Below are 20,929 nucleotides of genomic sequence, written 5' to 3'. Positions count from 1 at the left end.
TTAGAATGTTCCAACATAGATAACCACAAGTTAACTCCCAACATGTAGAAAAACGTCTTATTGTTCTCGACCTTGTGTGTGATCTAAACTGTTACGACGCCTGCGCGCGTCTTTATCTAACCCTGCTCTATCCATTTTTTAATAAAAGAAAGCAGCCGGGTGAGACAGAGTCAGAGTCTACTTTGAATTGCACCAAGTCAAGTGCATCTCTTCTGTGTCTCTCCCTGCTGCAGCTGGTAAAACTTTAAAACCTCTCTGGGTGCCTTTGTCTGATGACCCTGGTCTAGCTTAGAACAGTTTTTGAGTGAATGTTCGAGATTTAGACCCAACAAGGTGTACTACAACAAAGGAGTCGCCCAGCTGTCTTCCTCACATTTGGCACATGTAACTGTTTGCTTCAGGCTGGATTTTGTTTCTAACTTATTTTTAACTACTTCTTAATTTCATAGTTTTCTCCTTAATGGTACCATATGTTAGTCTTGTGTAAATAAAGAAGACACACTTATAAGCAGACTAAAAAAAACGGGTTAAATCCTGGAGCTAAAACCTAACTATGCAAGGCCATTTAGTTTTGTTGTGTTTGTTGGATACAGTACAACCAGGTACAGAAAAACTGACTAAGTTCACCACTTATAACTTCCAAGTGTTGCAATGATGTTCAGATAATGCTCAATGACAGGAGTCAAAACTGCACAGCTAGTGCATTACCTGTTGATTTTTATTTTTTTTTAGAAAACACACAGAAAACTGTAAAATACCAAATGTGATCACAAACATCACTGGAAGTAATAAACAGCTACGGTTTCGGTTGACATAACCAAATCTCAGTGGTTATGCCTGAAGTTCAATCCAGAAACCCAGCATTAGTGTTGTACATTTATTTTTTGTAAATTCCAGACTATGAGTCACACTTTTTTTCATGACTTGAAAAGTCACAGGTTGGTCCTGCGACATTTACTCAGGTGTGACTTATATATAAAAATGCATAGTGTCATTTTGCATTTGTTAATGTCAACCTGACAGCAGTAAGAGGGTGCTCTAGGCATGTGTGTCAGTATCTGCTTCTCCTGTGCCACTGAAAAACTGACAACTCAAATGTCAATTCATAAAGAAAACTGGGGAAGACTCAACACAAATGTCCCCAAAAAGAAAATCATATTCTGTAGATTATAAGCTGCAAGTATTGAACTATGCATCTGAACACAAGAAATCGAGCAGCGTAAAGACAGAATGGAGTGAACAACAAGTTTGTCAGGGACTGGCAAAAAGAGGAGGATACTCTAATTTCAATGAAGAAAACAAAAAAAGCTAATTGTGGGTTAAAAGCTAGATGTGACAACGAGAGCAACAAGTTGCTCTGAAGTGACACTGAGGATGAAGGTCCAATAGTTTCAGAGATTTGGTGTGATCAAGAGTTTGGTGAACTTGTAATGCAATGTTGTTTATGATATAGTTATCTCACTAATTGTTAATATGTTATATCCCAGACACCTGCTCAGCCTGTTGTTCTCTATTCCATTGTTATTACAATAACTTGCCTTTCAAGATGAACTGTCTGTTTTTTTCCGTCTGATGTTATAAAAAAAAAATTTCAAAAAAATGTGACTTATAGTCAAGTGTGACTTATATGTGTTTTTTCTTCTGTGTTATGCATTTTTTGGCTGGTGCGATTTGTACTGCGAAAAGAAAAAAATATTTTGTTTAAAAAGAAGTGAGAAAAGAAATCTTGATCCATGTTCAATTCATATACTAAGATTCTTAGACATCCATCCAGGAGTATTTGTATAATGCTACTGAAAACCAAATCAACCAACAGACAAACAAAGACTCACCTCTGTGGCGGAGACATTCGCTTCCCTGTGGTGAGACTGATCCTTGAAATTGAAAGTTAATAGTGTCTACCTCGGAATCATCACAGGGGATTCAGTAATTTGTTCAATCTGCTTTGTTAAAAAAAATATATATGAAAAATTATGTTTGTGCTGCTCCTCTGCTTCACACAAATCCCACAAATGTCTTCAAGTTTATCAGAATTTCAGCCATTAGGGCATCAATGCAACAAAGATATACAGTATTTCATTTAGGTGTGTTAACTTAGGCAGAAATAGAATGAAATGGACGAATGTGTTGAATCCAATAATGCTGCAGTCAGAAACATGTGTCTATTCAATCACTGCACCCAGCTCCCCTAATAAACTCATGCCTGGTCCCTGTCAAGGACCAGTTGTCCATTTCAGAATAATGTATCTGTAATAATTCCCTTTGCATTTCCTAGCTGCTTAAGATGAGCAGAAAATACGTTTGAAAGGGGCGCTGAATAATTTAGGTGGCCCTTAGCAAAAAAGTACAATTATTACATTGGATAGTCATTTCTCTCTAAGATGGGTAGATCAGCAGTATAACCTGGCTCATCAGGGAGCGTTTTCAGCTCAGGACTGCTGACAAAGCTTCCACCAGAAATAGCTCATGACTTCCAATTTGGAACAGACAAGAGCAAAAGATTATCAAAAATACAGAGGGATAGAAGGCTGAACAGATGCTGAGACACTGCATGTGATCTCGGGCTACACGTACTTATGTATACTGTTAGTGATTTGACTTCTGTCTTACACTGCCTTTGCTTTCGTGAAGCCTTTCTGGACAAACAGTCCATCGCAAGGAAGATTCAGTAGAATGCTGCATTTTACTTTGAACACCTCTATAACATTTTGCAATCATACGCCCACATACTCCTGCACTGCTTCATCACCAACAGCACAATCAGTATGTGTGACATAGTGATATTGAAAAGAAGACAATACTGCATAAAATTCCAACAAATAATATTGCATGTTTTTATGCTGTTTGATAATAAAGGAAAGGGTTCTATTTTTTCACGAGATGACTATATGCTAGATTACATGTTAATAAGACAATTGGGACACAATGACGAGTGGCAGAGAGATAGGGATAGAATCCATACAGAGAGTTATGATGTGTATTTGTACATAAATACTACATGAAACACTAACAAAGGCAAAAATGTATCGTAAAAAAATATATTTATTCTGTTTTTAAGCTCCCTGCTTTGACAATAATGGACATTTTTATATCCATATTGTGCTTGAAAAATTCACACATACTGTAAAAAATAGGCTGGAGCCTACCCCAGCTGGCTGTGGGTGTGAGGTTGGGAAAATTATGGGTGTGCCACAAAGAGACACAGACAAGAACACACGCACACACTCCTACGGGCCATTTGGAACCGGCCAAATAACCTGAAGTACATGTTTTTTGGAGGTGGGAGGAAGCCGGAGAACCCTAAAAGAACCCACGCAGACACGGGGAGAAGATGCAAACTCAAATCAGGAACTGCCTTGCTGTGTGATAACAGTGCTACCCACTGCACCACCGTGCCGCTCAACAAACTTAACTAAGGAAACACAAACAAATGTTTATGGAAGCCCCACACACATTTAAACAAATATGTTCTAATATATTCTGGTTTTTTTAGGATCTCTACCAATTTCTCCGTTTTTAGAGACAATTTTAGTTACTGTTGTCAAATAGTACACTGCAATGTTGAATGTGTGGTATAGTCTTAATTATTTCTCCTTCGATCCGCCATGTTATTATCACCATTATTCATTTATTTATTTACTGTATTTATGATATGGCGCCTGCACACACGCATTTTCTTTCTTTATTTCTCGCATGGGAAATTATTTCAGATGAAACAGGAATCAAGGGGAAGAGATTCATCACTTTATCAAGTTAATGTCTTAAAAAGATGGAGACGTGGTGCATCAAAACTGGAGGTTGGAAAAAAAGAAGAAGCAGAGCTAGGGAATTTTTGATCAGCTGTCACATCTACTGCTGGAAACTGTATGGTTGTTACCTCCCCTGTTAACCATCAGCCCTTTACTATGCAGCAGGAGCTGCTACTGCGCCATTCCCTGAACCAAAAGTCTTCTGACAGTTCACTCTCAGGTATTCGAGCTTCTTTCACTTCAGGCAACTTTACTCTGATGCTGAGCTACTTGTTTGGAGTCATCAGGTGTCAGGACTGGATCGCGTTGTTGTTTGCTATGAACAACACATCATAAATTTATCGTTTGATGAATAATTAATAAATTTTTTTCTGTTTTACACCAAAAAAAAAAAAGGAATAAAGTTGATAGTAGAAGTCTAAACTCAAATAAAGTACTATGACCTGCTACGTTTACTTAAATTCACTCATAAAATACTTAAATTTGTTATCATCCCCACTGCAAATGATTCCAGTAAATAATGGAAGCCAGTCCTACTGACTACTGTAGCAATTCTTTGTTTGAAGTTTATTTAATTATTCAAAGGGCCAACTGGAGGCAAAGGCAGAGGCTGTATTTCATATTGTCTATAAGAAATTCAATACAAAAAATACCCCAGCAGAGAAATTACAATATGAGAAACCTGAGATCAAACGTACCCCATGAGTCAGAGCTCAAGTTTTATGTATTGATTATTTTTATTCAATTTCTCGATCATGCTTCAACTTGAGATTAGATAGTAGCAAGTAGAATGTAAAGAGTGCGTCAGGGTTAGGCCTGTGTAACATTAAACTTATTGATCATGGCGTTTCATACAGTGGTATTTAATTGCTAGTGTGCATTGCAATAGCATCAGTTCAGCTCTCTGCACAATACTGTAAATCCATCAATGTGTTTTACAGCAATAGTTTACTCAATACTTAGAGACAGGCTTTGTTTCTGCAACAATTGGAAATTCTGATTCCTTGAAAATCAGCCTTAAACATAATCATTACTGACACTAACAACATCAGATCTACTCACTTTTTTTCCCTATTCAAACATGTTAATGTGCTGCATATTGGTTTATGTATAGGATGACTTGTTAGGGTGTTCCACTGTCAAACAATGAGGCTGTGGTTGGCTTTTAAACTTGATTTATTTGACTTTGTCCCAAAAATGTGATCCGTGAACATAATCCAAGCAGCCATGATAAAAAACAAAAAGTTCATATCATGTAAAAAAAAGTCTAACATAAATTAACCTAAAACAGGTTTTCATGTCCGTATTGTTCTACTTTGCTCAAGTCATTCCATCTTGATAAACAACTCATTTTTTACTATTATTATCCATCTATCCACCCATCCATTTTCTATAGAGGATATAATTGTGATCATTTTGTCTTTAGCTGCTTATCTGCCTTGTGGTTCATGGGTTATGTTGGAGCCTATCTCTGCTGGCTACAGGCTCAAGGTGGGGTATACCCTGGATAACACACCACCTCATCACTGGGCATTTTCAGTATCGTACAGTACATTATTTAAAAGTCTGGTTGCTTCTTGTAAAAAAAAAAGCTTTATCACTAAGCATCTCATATATTGCATGAGGAGACAAGTGTGGCACAGTAAATCTGGGTTGTGATTCATTCACATACTTTTTTTTTGTGATAACTCAGTTTTGAAAAGTATATTTTCCCTTCTCGCTTTACAAATAAAGTGGATAAACATATTCAGACTTTAATACGACTGGTGTTTGGACCTTTAACTTTGTACAGCCAGGAAACTACACAATGTGATGGTGAAGATAACAAATCACAGAGATCCTGATATATCCTGGATACTTTTCCACATCAAATGCAGTAATGTGGAAAAAATACACAAAGCTGCAGATCTCTTGAGGTGCTGTGTGTATGTAAAGCTGTATAATCCCTCACTTTTGTCTGCAGTTCTTTACTTTAAATGCTGAGAAGTGATTTTATACATGAAGCTTCCAACTGTTATCTACAATCTCTCTGCCATCTTAAAGGCAAATAGACACACAGATTTGGTAAACCAAATGCATCAACTGTTAAAGCAGCACACACAAACACATTTGATATCAGTCAGAAAGGGGCATAAACAAACCTTTCTGAAATATCTGGATACCATGGGAAATATAATGGATGGAAGCACTCAGAATGCATGATGGGAAATGTGATGGATGACTGCAATGACACCGGCCACGCCTCTTTGGTTTTTGTTGAAGAATGGCACAAAAATAAAGATGATGAATGATTCTCATGTTATAAAACTTGACGTGACTCCACAGTAAGAATAGCTCCCAGTAATCCTCTGGTGTGTATAAAAACTATTAATATGACGCAGATTTACAAAGCACATAAATGTTCAAACGAAAGGACTGAAAATACATTCATCATTGTATTATGAGAAAAGACTATCTTGTTTTATGATAAAGGCAGAACTGCCTATTTGTTTGTCAAAGGGAAAAAGAATCTTCCAAATCTTAAAAACTTCCTTTCATCATCTAATTGTTGATAGTCTCATAACAATTCAATTATAAATGTGCATGATAACTACGTAATTATGTACTATAATGAAAATACTTCAGTCATTACTACGATATTTGTTAATGCTTAATGGAGAACCTTTCTTTTGTCAATACTACTCAAATAATTTTACACAATTAGTTTCAATCCTGTCTACAATAATTCTCAATTATTCATGATTAAACAAGATCGAATAGAAACATGATGCAACCCTATATCATCATCTAGCAAGCATGAAAGTGTAAAAAATACAGTACATACATACAGTACGCACAGACTCTTTTTTTTTTTTAATCTGGTATAAATATTTTATATTTCTGATGTTTCTATTATTTTTGATCATGATCTCCACATGAATATACTTGCGGTCTTTAGTATAGTATAACTGCATACTCCTTTGAGTAGAGGCATGGAGCATGAAGTTTCTATGCTACAAAATACAAATGTCCATCTTGGCTGGCATGAGTTCAGTCATGGCTCAGTCTGACTCTCTTCCTGGAACAGATCATCATCCATTCTCCCCTCGCAAACAGTCCATCTTGTACACATGGCACTGAGTTTGCTCCTGCCTTAAGCTGACAGATACTAAACAAAATTAACTGCAGGGAAACAATGAGCACAACAATAAGTCCTTCCATGTCTGACACTTCTGCTTGCACTCCATCTCCGTCCCATCTGTTTGGCCTGAGATGACACCTTGAACAGATTGTTTCATCTCACAGCAAACCCCAAAAACAAACCATAAAAGAAAATGTCATGCACTTCCCCATCTATGCCTTTGCATCAGCATCACCCTCATGCTACCCCCCTCCAACTGATTTATTCAGGGTGCTGATTAGGGAACAGGGCCAAAATAAGCTGGTCCCATCATTGTGTGGCTAAATTGCTGTTAGTCAAAGCTGCTTGCTAGATTTATAACTCCTTAATGAGGCAGAATTGGAGAAGCAATGGTTGGCTTAATTAAAGAAGCAAAAAGCTGAAGAGCAACTTCCAGAACACTGATGTGTACGTGCAGGTATTGCAGGATGGGGGGGTGACTGATGAGGGTTAGCGGTGTGTGTACATGTGTTTACTATTATTTATTCAAGGAACTTGTACCTCTTTGCACCTTTTCTCAGCAGGCCTTTATCACAGTCACACAGACACATAGTCCCACTTGGGACTTGACGGTTCTCTGCTGATCCAGAGAAACTGTTTAGTGAAGCTTAAAGCTCAAGTCTTAAAGGATAATGCTAATACATTGCAATCAGTGTTATTTACATAGTTTACAAGTCTGTAGATTGAGTTGCATAAGACTGCCAAAACAATCAAAAGGGAATTTAGTGGAATTAATAGTTTTCATTACTACTGTACATAATTATTGCTTTAATAGCTACTTATTTTATATATAATCAAAAAATAAACAAATGAGAAGACCTTAAATCCAATAGATTTTTTTTCACACTCAACAGAAAATGTTATGCCTCAAAATATTTAATCCTCTTATCAACATCAATAATCAAATTTTGTTAAAAAGTTTTTTTTTCTGCCAAAGTCCAGAGGGGTTCCATACCTGACCCAAAAGCAAAAGAAAAGTTGGGTAAAGTAGCTCAAAACCATCCAGATAAGACACCAACGTTTTGAGATGCCATGCTGTGGAGCAGTGAAATGAGGCATTAACTTTTAGGTATATGGATCAGCAGTGTGTCTGGAGGAGGAAAATCAAGAGTGATGCCAAAAAGAATACCCTACCTAAAGTGAAACATTCCGGTGGCTCACTGATAGTTTGGGCCCGCTTTTCTTCCTCAGCAACTGCAAACTGTCAGCATCTACAAGATAAGATGGATTCCATCAAGTATCAAAAAAAAAAAATTGTTGGACATTCCAAAAGGACAACAATCCAAGAAAATACCCCAAGGCTTGAATTTTGGATAATTTGATAAGGGCTGTCAAAGTTACAGAACTAGAGGAGTTGGACCATACGGAGATAAACCCCTAAATATGCTGACAGGAGCTGATGTCTTGACATGCATCTTCCTTGCAGAAAGACACAGCAGCTAATTTTCAATTTTCATCTCATCTTTACTTATATCTGGGTTGAATTATTTTGTCTTAGCAGCAGCCAGCACCAGGACACCTGCAACATATATTATTTTAACAGTTCTATTTTATAATACTACTACTAATAATAATAATAAGTATTATTATTATTATTATTATTATTATTATTATTAATGATAATAAAGTGGTTATGTTATTATTAAAGTCAATGTTATTATATTATTATTATTACTATTATTATTATTATTATTATTATTATTATTATTATTATTATTATTAAGTGGTCAAAATAGTTTATGTGAGTTCAAAAATAAAAACTTTAATTGAAATCTACCTTCACTGACAGGCAAAATCAGTTTAGCTCAGTTTATGAACTGAAAAAACATTGAAAAGATTTCTGTTAATTGATCGTTCAACATTCAAATACAAATCAATGGAAACATTTTATTCGTTTGTATGTGTTTGCTTGATGAAATCTATCAATCACTACATCCTGGAAGAGAGAGAGAGAGAGAGAGACAGAGAGAGCGAGAGAGAGTGTGCGTGCGTGCGTGCGTGCGTGCATGCGCGTGTGTGTATCTTTTTGAACCCAGGTATTATGTAATTCCCTACAGACCAACTGCTTTGCTTCTCTTTTGCAGGAAGTTTCTGAGAAATCCTGCTGTGAGTCTTCAGTAAAAAGCTGGGAGAAAAAACCCTGAGGAGCTCCTAGGCTGCTTGCTGTTGCCTATTAAAGTCATTGAAGCTAGATGCACTAGAGACACATTGACATCAGACATACTGTATATCAGGCATTCATAATTTATTATTATTTATTGATTCACCATCATTATTTTTTTACTTCCTTTGTTCGCGATGTGTACTGCATGTTCCCTGTTGAAAGTATTAAATGCCTTTTCCTGAAAATGTATGAGTTAAGAAAAGTCTTGCATTTGAAGTTGTTGTTTTTGTTTTTTGTGGGGCTTTTTTGTATCGGGTACTACATGAAAATGAGTCATAAAATGTAGGGCTTCCAGCTGTGAATGAGAAATTGGATCACATCCCAGTCAAATCACTACATTCATTGTCTCCCAAGAGAGCCAACATATTTAATATATGCTGCAGCTCTGCTGAGCTTACTAAAAGAAAACTGATTCAATTCAAAAATCCACTGACTAACTCTACATAAAAGTACACTTCATTATTTGGTTTGATGCCACCATTGAAGCTTTGCTTACATGGATAAGCAAGGTACACATTTTCTTCTACAATGAGCTTTATGTTGTAATTTTTGCAATCAAAAAATAGGGACATCATCATCTTTGGGTTTGAGCTGGCAGCTCTATTATCATCACTTCATTGCAGTAGAATTTATGATTAGTAGCAGTTATCACCTCAGTAGCTGAGAAACACAAACATTAAATTGGATTTTCTCTCCAATATAAGGTACATTTACTTTGTTCCAAGAAGCAAATTATAGCCACATGCTGCTTCAAATTACATTATGAGTAACTCATTTTGCTGCATCATAACGGGAGGACCACTGTTCTAAAATCATAACAGCAGATAAACATTATTTCTCCCTAAGAATTATTTTTTCTTTTTTCCTAATTGTAGCTCTCAGTCATATTCTAATCCTGAGATTGCTATAGAACCCCCCATTGATCAATTTTATAAACAGGATCACTGTCTGAATAAGCTGATTCTACTGTTTCCTGAGGACAAAGGATGTCCTACGCAGTACAGATTGAGAAGACCCTTGATATGAATTTGTAATTTGTGTTGTGCGTTTATATCATTGCCATGTTCTCAGTTCTGTTTCATTTTGGTAGAGTGAAAATAGACAAACTGTTGCCTGATTCTCATGGGCTGAAGAAGAAAACATTATGTTTTAGTGCAGATACAAATCACAGGGTGAATACAATTTTTTTTTAACTTTCTTTAACATTTTGAATTATGGCATTTGGTGGAACAAATGCATAATTTATTCCCAGTTTATGACAGTAAATAGTGGCAAAATAGTGAATTGTCGAACCACAATGACTTCTATCAAAGTTCCAGCTGGTTCCATAAAGATGATTTGTCATACCCAAGAGCATCACAAACATGTTTGTGCATTTGGAAGAGACACGGCAAGATTAAAGTTCACTCCAACATTCACAAATTCTTAAGAGATGATTTGAGCAACTTCAAACTTTGACATATTTCAGAGGAAAGGTATTTCTACTTTTAAAAATACAAAATACAATACAAAATATAAATACAAACAGAGGGTCCACAACTTCTTCTGTACATAACTTTAAACTTTTGTAAATATTTCCAGGGATATGTAGATATGTATTTCAAGATTAGAAGACCAGACGGGACCACAGGTCTTACCATCTATATACACAAAAAATAATCAGAAAGATTATAAATGACTAAATGACAAATTAATATTTGTATACTGTGTTATATACAGGTATCTAGACATCTTACAAGCGAGAAAGTCGTCAAGCAAAACCAAATTCCAAATGAGCTATTTTTCCATTAAAATGCATGCATATTCTTGTGTTTCTAGAGTAGTGCGGTTCTTAGTGAGTGTATGGATGAGTGGATGAGCAGCATCTCTGTGGCTTCGCTTAGCAGAGAGTGTCAGTGATCAAAAAGGGAAAGGTTAACATAAAAGCTGCATAATGGCAGTGAATATAAAGTGAGCGTCACAGTTTGCCCATGAATAAACTGAAGCTCCTAAATATTCATGAAGCCTCTACAACTTACTTCCCAGCTTTTGGGAAAAAAGTGTAGGGCGAGTCTGTGGGTAGATAATATATTCATTCAGTGCATTTTTTTTAGGCATCAACCTCAGGTTTACATGTGTATTGTAGGAAAAAAATGGGATTGACGCTTCAGGTTGGCTTTGGCCTTGAGACACCGCTGAGATATGAGTCTGTTGGAGCCAGGGCAGACAGCAGCATAGAGTAAATGAAAATCTGTTCCATGAGAGCTGGAAGTGAAAAACAGGTCTGCAGTTTGGGCACAGGAGTAATGTCGAAGGTGTTCTGGGGAGTTTTTGTAAATAAACAAAATCTTTTTGTAAGTCTCCTCATACCTGTGTGTATACTTGGACTTGGTCAAAACTGTGGGACTGTTATTAAATGCATATAAGTTGTATGAGTGTGACTCACAGCTCACCTTGTCTCAACTCGACAAAATTTATTCATAAATTAAGCTGTTGGCTGCCAAGGTTCCTCATATCAACATTTAAGTGACGCAACTGTATTATTAAATGTGATAAAGTTGGCTCTTCATCTGTTCTTTGAGGGGATTTTGTTCTCAACTTCTCCCTTTAATTCCAGGCTGATCATATCTTTCTTTTCCTTCACAACTGCCAGACTGTACTGAATTCATGATCCAAGCTCCCATCAGTACTATTTCCATACATGAGAGAAGGTATACTGTTGGCTTAGTGCCCTTCTCTCTATTGAGGGAGCTGGAGAAATACCCACAAGAGGTCTGTACTGTAAACAGTTTTGGCACAAAACCTTTACTTGGCCTTGTTAGTAATCTTTACATTGCAAAAATCAAAGATTATTTTCTGTGGTTTTTAAAGGCCAGTATATGTATATATACCCAATATATACCCAAATAAAGTCATTTTTACTATATTACATACAATACATAGAACTTTGTAATGGTCTCTAGTATATAGTTTATGTCCTCTCATATATGATTCTCAATAAAAATGATTTGCTTGATTAAAAAAATACAAAGTGAATGACCTCGCAACAACTTCTTTTTTTAAAAACTTAAATATATTCAAAAGATTTTGAAGAGAACTTCTATTCAGTACATTAAGTAACTACAGGCACATTTATTGGGCGGTAAGTAGGTGCAGTGGGTAGCGCTGACGACGCACAGCAAGGCGGCTAGCTAGTCGAGTCCCGCTCGGTGCAGAGCTGGCATGTTCTCCACGCAGAGTGGTGTGCTTTCCAGGTTCTTCAGCTTCCTCCCACCTCCAAAAACATGCAATTCGGGTGAATTGACATGGTCTCAAATTGTCCGCAGGTGTGAGTGTGTGCATGCATGTTTCTCTGTCTTCATGTGGCTACACAGTGCACTGGCGTGGCACCCGGACTGTACCCTGCCTCACGCCTCAAGTCCGCTGGGACGGCCTCCACCAACCATGCAACCCGCTGCAACGGAAGAAGCAGGTATTGAAGATGAATGAATGAACATCTTGAACAACTTGAAGTAGAGCTGCTGCTCCTCCATATCGGAGTTTGGAATTTGGAATTTCAAATGACTCTCTATTTGCTCTGTCTCTGTATAATGTTACAAAAGACAGGATTTATTAGTATGACATACTGTACATCCTAGCTGTTTCTGGACTACTCAAAGCACTGAGCAAGTCTCCTTTATCTTTGATGCAAACACTCCACCAGCTGTAAATAATGAACCATTGTACAATATATTTATAATACATCTCTTAGTCTTTAGAAGTCACACTTGCTGTGATTTTGCATTCTTCATGTGTATTTGTGTATCTGTGAGTAAATGTTATTCTGTATGTGTGTGAACTCCACAGCCTCGTGCATCATCCTCCTTTGATAAAAAGGGAAAACACGAACCCATTAAGGCTTTTGGCTTATCTATTAGCTGGGAACAATCTCCATGACCTTTCTGTCTTTGCTAATTTCACACAATGGCCTGACCTTTAAAAAAGTCTGCCGCAGACATGCAGATAGTTAAGGATCTTTACTGCAACAATACCACTTTATCCTGCCTGCAGACAGCAAAGAAGACAGTAATTATCTCCTCTATTATAACTGAGCCTCATTGTTGTTTTTATTCTCTTCATGTGGAAAGTTGGTATTGAAATTATGAATTTTCACCTTCTTGTAATTCAAAATCCATGCCCTTTAGTAAATAATCCATATTGAGCTATTTGCAGAATTACCATGGCACAAAATCAACTTGAGATTTAATGTTGCATTCCTTTTTTGATTTTTGATCTGATTACTGTGTGAAAAGGCCAATATTGTCATGGAGGAAGGTTGGTGGTGCTGGTGGTGTGTGTGTGTGTGTGTGTGTGTGTGTGTGTGTGTGTGTGTGTGTGTGTGTGTGTGTGTGTGTGTGTGCGTGCGTGCGTGTGTGTGTGTGTGTGTTGGGGCATAAGTGATTGAATTGGAAAGCAGACTTTGGTATGCAGGTAGATCCGTGTCTGAAATTAATCATTCCAGTCTTATTTCTTTAAAAGAGGTGTATATGAATTGGTTTCCAAATGACTTAAGTTCTCCTTTTTCAATTTGTGGGATTGGAGTTTATTTAAGCGTGTCTGCATACTGGATTTGTCTTCTTCTCCTTTCACTAGAATGGCCATTTGATGTCCCTCAGCAGTTTCTATACAGCAGCAGAATAGGAGCTTGAGGAGGAACATAAACTGAGTCCGTTTTGCCTCCATGGCTTCATTTAATTGATTAATCTGCTCTACTCTGCCCATAAGCACACTAAGCCAGTTGTTAACTCAAAGGAGTCTCTCACTCCAGATAAATAAAAGGGGGGAAGAAATCTCAAGACTGGAACCGGATTTTACCGAAACGACAAGAAATGAAAACTCATGAATTCTATTAAGAAGTATGAAAATTCAGTTGCCAAAGCCATTTAATGGTGATTCTGTTCTGCTTCATCTTAGCCAAGCAGATGTGGCCCTGTAGGTAAAGCAAAACAAGGAGATGATGAGTCATGTAGTCAGTCAGAGGATAAAACCAGGAACACAAAAATTGAATTAACATCCACACTATTTTGTGTGAGTCAGTCGTTGGTGTGAAATATATCCACAGACACAAAGGTTGCATGACTGGAGTGTTGTATATGGCAGGCCCTAAATCTAGCCAATAAAACCATGTGTCACATTCTCTTGTCTTTGCATTTACATGCATATTGTCTTCTCTACTATCAGTCACTATCAGAAGCAGCATGAAACTGCATGAATAAACCAAGCTGCACACTTTTAGGACAGGTAATGACTGCAGCCATAAATTATGATGATGGATGAATGAGAGAGTCCAAAGCTGTAGATACACGACATGCTTGAAACATTTTGATGCGCAAATGGTCCGCATCCATCACAGTTTTCATCATTCATGACACTGTATGTTATCTTTATTAACAATTACTACTAACATCATCTCCTGAAAACTGTGCATTACAACGCTATCTGTGCATCATGCAGGTGTGAAAACTCCCTCTTAATCACTGTCTCTCATTCACTTTTTTAATCATTTGTAATGCAAATATTTGCCTTCACAACCTATATCCCAATACAAAGACTGTTAAAATTACTCATGTACAGCATATGAAAAATACTTTCCATCCATCCATCCATCCATCCATCCATCCATCCATTTTCCTTCACCGCTTTATCTGCGGTCGCGGGAGCTAGAGCCTATCCCAGCTAGCTTAGGGCGTGAGGTGGGGGAAACTCCGGGAACGACGCCAGAACGGAGCCAGATAGACAACCATGCACACTCACACTCACACCTACGAGCAATTTGGAACGGCCAATTAACCCGAAGCGCATGTTTTTCGACGCAGGCACGGGGAGAACATGCAGAAAAACACTTTCCATTCATCAACTTTCTTGGAAACTAGTCACTAGGCAATCTCAATTATCTCTTCTACAACTGCTTGTTCCCTTGCGGGCCATGGGTCTGCTGGAGCCTGACTCAGCTGACTACGGGCAAAAGGTGGTGTATAACCCAGATAAGACGCCAGCTCATTGTGGGGCTGCATGAAAGGCAAACAAACAACCACTCACACGTACACCTACGAATAATTTGGTGTGACAAATGCACCTAAGCTGCATGTTTTTGGAGGGGGGAGGAAGCCAGAAAAGCCGACGAAAACCCACAGAGACACGAGGAGAACATGAAAACTCCACACAGAAAGAACTCAGAATCTTATTGCTGTGAGGCAACAGCACTACCCACTGCACAACCATAAAGACCTGAAAAACACTGATAATTTCAATAAAGCTTCTGTAACATCCGGGATATAGAGGTTCAATTGTGGTGCACAGACCATCTATTTTTTATATATATATAAAAGTAGATGAGCAAAGTTTAATGGAAAGTCTCCTGATTGCTTCTTTTCTTCATCTAGGATTTAAATACAAAAAAATATATAAAATAAGACACTGTTATGTGAACCAAATGGTCACATTTGAAAAGCTGGACAGATTTTGTTTTGTTTTTTCACAAGTGACATAAATTGCATATCAATTGCAAAAAAAGATTTTGGGAATTAATTTCCAGTCAATCGACACGTATGTAGATAGAAAATGTTTCACACAGAAACCAAACAACACCATAGCATACAATCTCCTTTTTACTCAGCAGCAAAGTGTCAGCACAAATAAAAGCTACATTTAATGAAAAGTCTGCTGTGCCTCACAAATATTAAATAGTGCACAACATGTCTTGTCTTCCTTTAGCAAGATAATTCCTGACATCAGACCCAGGTAAACAGGGTCTGTGAGTGCTTGCCGCTCGCACCAGAAGTGATTGCTGTGACTATGGATCAGCTCAGCCAGTGATTACTAAACACTGAAGCAGAGGGAGCAGTGTTGGTCTGTCACTGCCTGTGAGCTCTTGCCAAAGTGGCCTGAATGCCATTTAGAGCATAACACAAAATCAATCCTGGGATGTTTGAAACATCAGTAATTGGTGATACAAGAGTATCAAATGGAAACACAGATCACACAACAATGTTTTCCTACATAAAAGAGTACACAAGTGATATATTCAATTTTAAGTCTTTTAAAATTGTCCGAAAAAGAGCCATAATCAACCTAAAATAGGTCCAGTTGAATGTTTTTTTGCTCTTATTGATTTACCTCAACCTGGATGACAGACAACCTACACAGAAAAATGCCCCTACTTTCACTCAATGTCATACATGAATGACAGAACAGAAAACTTGAACCTGTGCTTCACGCCACATTTTAAATTAAAAACAGGTCCAATTTCCATTTTAAAGCAGAGGGATTGGGTCTTACATTTGTTAGGTGTAAAGAAACACAACTTCAGACAAATTTTACCAACTTTCCCTGCATAGAGACATTTCAAGGGATTAGTCCAACACAACAGTGGGATAATTTACATAGGAATATCATGAATTCATTACTCAGTGAATTTTGAGATCTTTTTCTAGAATTAACACAAGACTAAATAACATGTTTTAATATGCTTGCTATTTAACACTAAGTTGTCCAGGAATTTGTTTTAGGTTACAGTCTAGAAAATATGGAATATTTTACACAGTGACAAACAAAACATGACTTCTGAATATATTTGATATTCTCCAAAACCTTTGTTGAAAGTTTTTTGTGCACATATTTGTTTGTTTGTTCCTTTGAAACAAACACTGAAGTAAAAAGAAAAAAAAATGAATTAAGCTAATCAACAAGAATCAATATCTGTGTTTCCCTGAGACTGATGGGCAGCTAATGCTCCAGTAAAGTGAAGCACATCACATGTCTGGCTGAGCTTTATTTCAAGAAAAAGATAAGTGACAGAGATGGCGATAACACTAATCCTGTAGCGACGCTGAGCCAGAAGGAGTGGCTACTGTGTGACGACAAGGTAATGAAGGGCCCAGAGGCCACAGTAAAGCCTTGCTGAAAGAGAGGGAGAGAAGATGCCGGACAAGAGGGAGGGAGATACGAATGGATGAAGATGGGAGAGCAAGTATAAAGATGATGGATGAGCCCATAGAATGAAAGAAAAGGAAGAGACAGAAGGAGAATAAGATGGAGGGGGTGCAGCATGGTGAAAGGAGAGGGGGGAAAGACAATGATGAGATAATGACTGTGTCAACGAGAAGTGTAAGACTCAAGGTGTGTCAGCTGGAGAGATGTGTGTGGCTTTTTTACAACCATATAACATACTGAATTGTCAAGGGAGACCACCCGTTAGACATGCTGGACTTTCTCCCAGTGACAATAGTGTAAATATAGATGTTATGCAGGTGTGCCAACTGATCAAGCAAAATAAGCATTTGAAATAAAATCAATCACTGTGATATCATAAAATATAAGTTCTGATCTGATAAGGACTAGAAGTCATTTTTTATCCTTTTTTTTCTGTATGTGCCCCAGCACTTCCAGCAAATAATGCTCATTGGCTCTTCTCTCAAACTCAGACTCTCTAAATGTACTAACAAACAGTTTTATGTTTTGTTTTGGGGGTTTTTTTGTTTTTGTTTTTTTTGGGGGGGTTTTTTTGGGGGGGGGTTAGTTTCCACCAGTTAGTTTCCACTAGTTTCCTGACTTAATAATCCTGACTCCCCTCTGGAGGCTGTTAGAATAATTATATTAGGGATGGTCATTTTGAGATACGTACGCTAGTCACTATTATTCCACTACTAGCTATTTTAAGCATATAATAAGATTTAATAGGTAGAGCTGTTATGGCACCTGTTTCATTTACATTTTAAACAAGTTATGCCAGAGCCAACATTTTAATAGTTGTATTGTCAGTAGTGATTGCAAACTGCTTGTAGGTATATTATTGCCAATTTCTGGTGGTAGAATTATATTCTACAAAGCACAGGTAAAAAATGGGGGTGTGGGGGGGGGCAACATTCCATTTGCAAAATGAAAGTTATCAACACTCACCACTGCCACCTGTATTCCCTTGTAAACCGCCCCCCACTTTACCGTTGTAGACGGACTCACTGGTTCCTGTTCATTTACAAAACCTTTATTGGAGAAACCCCTTCTTATTTACAGTCATCATTAAATGATCTCCACACTACCCAAAGTCTCTGCTCAAACAGAGTCCTCAGTCTCAATAACGCCTGAATCTCTTTTGGGCATTGTTTTTTTCATTTTTCTGCAAATGACGCGAACATACACACACACACACGCACGCACGCACGCACGCACGCACACACACACACACACACACACACACACAGACACAAAGCTTTAATCTGCAACCCTCAGTCAACAGGCAGGACATACAAACTTTAACGACTCTCTTCCCACTTCTTTTCTCACAGCTTTGGTATCAGAGGATGTTTCTGTTGTACGTAACACATGGGCAACACACACAAAAAAAGTGACGTAGAAGCTCCACTCTTGCATTTTGCATAGTTTTTCTGCAACTCGCAACAGTTTAAATTGACCAGCGGAGCTTGTTGACTAGTTTGTCATAGATTGATGTTCCCCAGGTATTTTTCTCTATTGTTCCACCGAGTTTAAAAATAGAGCATATTTTACCTGACTCAGACACTTTTGACACCTTCAGCCAAGGCTTGTTCAAGGCTAGAATTGTTTTTCTCTGTCGTAACAAGACATTCTTCACCCACTCAGCAAAACACAACGTGGTTAAAATGGCAATATTTCCAATTTGCTATTACTGTCTACTGGTCCATTTTCAAAACACTTCGAAATGAACTGGACATCATTCATCATGCCACCATTTGTTTGTCAATGGCGCTTTCTTCAGTAGTCAATACAGAAGCCTACTTTCTCTTGTCAATGGGCCCTCGCTGCATTCTCACAGGCTGGGCCATCGGTATCAGCTCATCCATAAAACTGTCACTGCAAAACATCCCCAAATCTATGTTTATTACTACACCTTTTTAGCTGTAACCATCACTTATGATCCAGCAGTTCTTTTAGTTTAGTCATCCTGCAAGTCCACCCTTGCTTTGTCCATCTTTCTAGTTTTCTGGTTTGAGTGACTGGAATAAGCTGCAAAAAATAAATACATTAAATAAATGGGGCGGCAGTGGCTCAGTGGTAAAGCGGGCGGTAGAGCGGGTCGTCCTATGATTTAAGATCGGCGGTTCGATTCCCGCTCTCGCCTCCCCCAAAATACCCGGAGGTGAGCTGACAGTGGGAGGTGTCAGCTCATCTCCGGAGCACTGCCGAGGCACCCTTGAGCAAGGTGCCGTCCCCTTTACAAATTGCTCATTTGAGGCGCACCAACAAGGAGCTGCCTGCCACTCTACCTCCCCTGCATGCCTACAGGCCCCCTTGTGTGTGTGTGTGTGATACAGGGGCCTGTACTCACAAATATATATGTATGCATGCGTTTGTAATCAGTAGCTAGAGTGTGCGTTCTTAATTTCCCTTCGGGGATCAAACCAGTATATAAAATTTAATTTAAAATTTTTTTTAAAAAGGCCACAGTAATCCCGTTCTATTATTTTTTTATAATCAATAGTCACTGATCAGTGTACCTGTTTGTAATTGTTTTGTGATTGCTGCTGCACAGCTTGTATATTTTTGAGCTTTCCCTTATCAAACCTGAATCTGTTTTATTGTCTTGCCTCCTGTTGCTGCCTTTTGGCCAGTTTCTCAGAGAATTGCTCAGAGAATTCCTTCTCAAGTCATTTAAATTAAGGATTGTATTTTTTTTTAAATCAGCATTGATAGGACGTGTGGATTCCACATAATCTGCTCTTGCATCAAATTCATTGAACATAAATCAGTAAAACTGTTGTTACATGCAAAAAAAATCAAAATGGTCATGCATTTTTGATGTGAACGCTGCATCACAAAGACACACACACACACACACACACACACACACACACACACACACACAGACACATACTACTGCCACCAGTAGTGTGCCTGTTTCTTTAGACATGATCATGCACGCTTCAAACTCATTTATATATCTCACGATTTTATTGCACCATTTGCAAGATTAAAACAGAACATTGGTTTTGGCACCCTGCATAATGATGATGTTCACACCAAAAAAAACACAAAAAAAAGAGTACGGGGTAGAACAGAGGAGGAAGAAGAAAATGCTTTATTATTCATAAATAAAATTTGTTTTTGTTTATACTGCATACATTCACACTAATAAGCAATCTAATTTTAACACTGTGATCATTTTAATTAGTCACCTTGTGAGGAAAGTTTTAACTGTTGCAACAATTTCAATGAAAAATGTAGGGACACATTTAAATATTTGGTGCTCTAAACTCTTTTATTGATGAGTCCTCCCCCAACTGTGTTATTTTTTTCCAAATGTTATTCCATTCTATAAATAAACTTTTAATTACAGTGACACTAATTAAAGAAGTTATAGCAGTGAAATTATTTTTGTATTGCATTCTATACTTTATATTCTACTTAAGCTCTAATGTAATTTCACACAAAGTATTACATTTTAGTTTCCAATTACATGATCATCACAGATAAGTAGGAATCATAATTAGGTAGTTTTTTCAAAAAGCGGCTGCAACGCAGTGCTCCACTACATCACTGCAGTAGTACTACAGCATTCTCCTCCTACCATATTGTGAGTTTAGCCCAAGTCGCAGCAGTCTGACTGTGATGACAAGAAAAAAAGAAAGACAAATCCCTTTAGAGCGACATGACTGTGACAGACCTGAATAAAATGTTTGACTAAAGTGTCAAATATTTGAACTCCTTAAAACGCCCGATGTGTTCTTGATCTATCTCACTAGACATCTCTAAGTGAACATGACACCCTGGTAGCAAGATAATAGAAATCAAGCTATGATCTTTTCTATTTGCATCTATCTTGCTGTGAGCTGGAATGGCTTGGAATTCTAGATGCAACAGTCA

Source organism: Antennarius striatus, chromosome 18 (genome assembly GCF_040054535.1).
Source record: "Antennarius striatus isolate MH-2024 chromosome 18, ASM4005453v1, whole genome shotgun sequence".
NCBI classification, from domain to species: Eukaryota; Metazoa; Chordata; class Actinopteri; order Lophiiformes; family Antennariidae; genus Antennarius; species Antennarius striatus.
Note: the sequence above shows the minus strand (reverse complement) of the source record.